The sequence below is a fragment of the Saccopteryx leptura genome, chromosome 3, assembly GCF_036850995.1.
Source record: "Saccopteryx leptura isolate mSacLep1 chromosome 3, mSacLep1_pri_phased_curated, whole genome shotgun sequence".
Taxonomy (NCBI): Eukaryota; Metazoa; Chordata; class Mammalia; order Chiroptera; family Emballonuridae; genus Saccopteryx; species Saccopteryx leptura.
In genome coordinates this window covers 207,093,288-207,095,731 of record NC_089505.1, presented here as the reverse complement: position 1 = coordinate 207,095,731, position 2,444 = coordinate 207,093,288, and the positions used below count along the sequence as shown (strand labels likewise).

Here is a 2,444-nt window from a genome sequence, read left to right as displayed (position 1 = left end):
CCGGAGGCTACAGCAGACTGAGTGACCCCTTGCTGAAGCCAGCGACCTTGGGCTCAAGCTGGTGAGCTTTGCTCAAACCAGATGAGCCCACGCTCAAGCTGGCAACCTCAGAGTTTTGAAACTGGGTCCTCTGTGTCCCAGTTCGACACTCTATCCACTGCTCCATCGCCTGGTCAGGCAAAAAAATGGAATCATTTTTCACCCAATTTTTTTCAATTTTTTCACCAATTACTCATAGTAATAATAAATTGCTGTAGCTCCAATTTATTTTTTTATTTTAAAGATTTTATTTATCGATTTTACAGAGATAGGAGGGGGGATGAGAAGTATCAACTGATAGTTGTTTTTGCTTTTGTTGCTCATTGATTTCTTGTGTTGTGCCTTGACCGGGCAAGCCCGGGGTTTTGAACCAGCAACCTCAGTGTTCCAGGTCGATGCTTTATCCACTGTGCCACCACAGGTCAGGCTGCAATTTATTTTTCAATGGACTTTTCACTCCCTGACATATCATAATATATTCAGCCACTCCCCTTTGGAAGGACATTTTTTTTGTTTCTAGGCTTTGTTTTTCCACCATAAGCAAGAATTCATTTCATACCCTTGTGCATTCTGGTATTTTCCTGCTATTTTTATATCTATGGTGTAGATTCCTAGGAGTGGAACTGCTGGGTCGAAAGGTACGTGTATTTTTAATTTTTAATTTAGTAGATGTTGCCAGATTGCTTTCTAAAAGGCTGTGCCATCGAAAAGCAATGATTAACTATTTCCTAGCCCTGGCCGGTTGGCTCAGCGGTAGAGCATTAGCCCGGTGTGTGGAAGTTCCAGGTTTGCTTCCCAGTCAGGGCACACAGGAGAAGTGCCCATCTGCTTCTCCACCCTTCCCCCTTTCCTTTTTCTCTATCATGCTCTTCCCCTCCCGCAGCCAAGGCTCCATTGGAGCAAAGTTGGCCTGGGCACTGAGGATGGCTCCATGGCCTCCAACTCAGGCGCTAGAATGGCTCCAATTGCAGCAGAGCAACGCCCCAGAGGGGGAGCATTGCCCCCTGTGGGCATGCCGGGTGGATCCTGGTTGGGCACATGCAGGAGTCTGTCTCTCTGCCTCCTGCCCCCCTCCTGCACCTGCCACTTCTCACTTCAGAAAAATATACCCCCCCCCCCAAAAAAAACCAAACCTAACTATTTTCTGCATTCCCAGAAGCAAGAAGTATTATCAATTAAATTTTTTTTTAATTTAAAAAATTTAAGCATTCTGGTAGAAGCAAGACCATTGAAGGTGCAAAGGGCCTGCTCTCTTTGCTCCTAGGCACTCCGTCTGATGTGGGGGGAGGACGCCCTTCTCCTCGCACTGTCTTCTTTACCTGCCTCCCAATTCCACTGATGAGGATCAGCCCACGGTGGTATTTTGCAGTGATTACTGTGTCTGGAGTCCTCTTGCTCACGTTCTCTGTGATATTTGCCCGTGTAGGTGATGTCACTCAGGAACACGAGCTAAGTACTACTCTGGATGCATCTCAGCCACCTGTGCTGCCAGCTGCTCAGCAGCACAGCCATTGGAGCACACCTTTCAGCCAGCTATGGAGACATCCTCACTGTGCTGGTGGCCATGGCCATGGAGGTGGCTCTTCTGGACATCTGCTTTGTTTTACTGGCTGTTCCAGATCTTTCCCAGAGAAAATGAGACCACTTTCTGGGGAGTTCATATTTCTTGGAAACAAGCAGACTCTTTTGTGTCACTGAAGAAAGCTGACAAAGATTGTGCAGTCTTACTAATTTGCATCACCATGTTTCTTACCTCCCTGCAGCTGGACAATAGTCAAGTCTTTTTCTTTGTCTCAGGCAGGTCATAGTTTTTGGATCTGTTAAAATTGCAGCATTGGCCTGACCTGTGGTGGCGCAGTGGGTAAGATGTTGACCTGGACTGCTGATGTTGTTGGTTTGAAACCCTGGGCTTGCCTGGTCAAGGCACAAACAGGAAGCAGCAACTATGAGTTGATGCTTCCTGCTCTTCCCCACCTTCTCTCTCTCTCCCTCTGTCTTTCTCTCTCCTCTCTCTAAAAAAATAAATCTTTTTTTTTTAATTGCAGCATTCATAGCTATGGTAGGAATTCTATCTGTTGTGGCTCAATCGGTCTTGCTTACCATCTCGATGAGATCATTGGGGAATAATACTGCTCTCCTTGGCGAGGGTTTCCAGTTCCCGTTAACCTGGAATGGTTTCGGATCTCAGCCTGGATGATGTGGGCAGCAGGGGCCGTGACTGCTGTGTCCAGCGTCACATTTCTGGTAGTCAGTGCCCTCATCTCTCAGAATGCAGAGTCAGATCAGCAAGGAGTTGCCCAGGGGATCATAACTGTATATATACAACTTTTATAAAGGTTTATGTACTGACTGAATACATTTAAAAGAAAATACTTTTTGAAAACTGTTATGCTATGAATGGAAAT

General features: G+C 46.2%; 1 pseudogene; it reads left to right on the top strand.

Annotated features, from left to right (window-relative positions):
* The first annotated feature begins 1,239 nt into the window (after positions 1-1,239).
* Positions 1,240-2,073, top strand: LOC136398405 (hippocampus abundant transcript-like protein 1; annotated as a pseudogene).
* Positions 2,074-2,444: the final 371 nt, after the last annotated feature.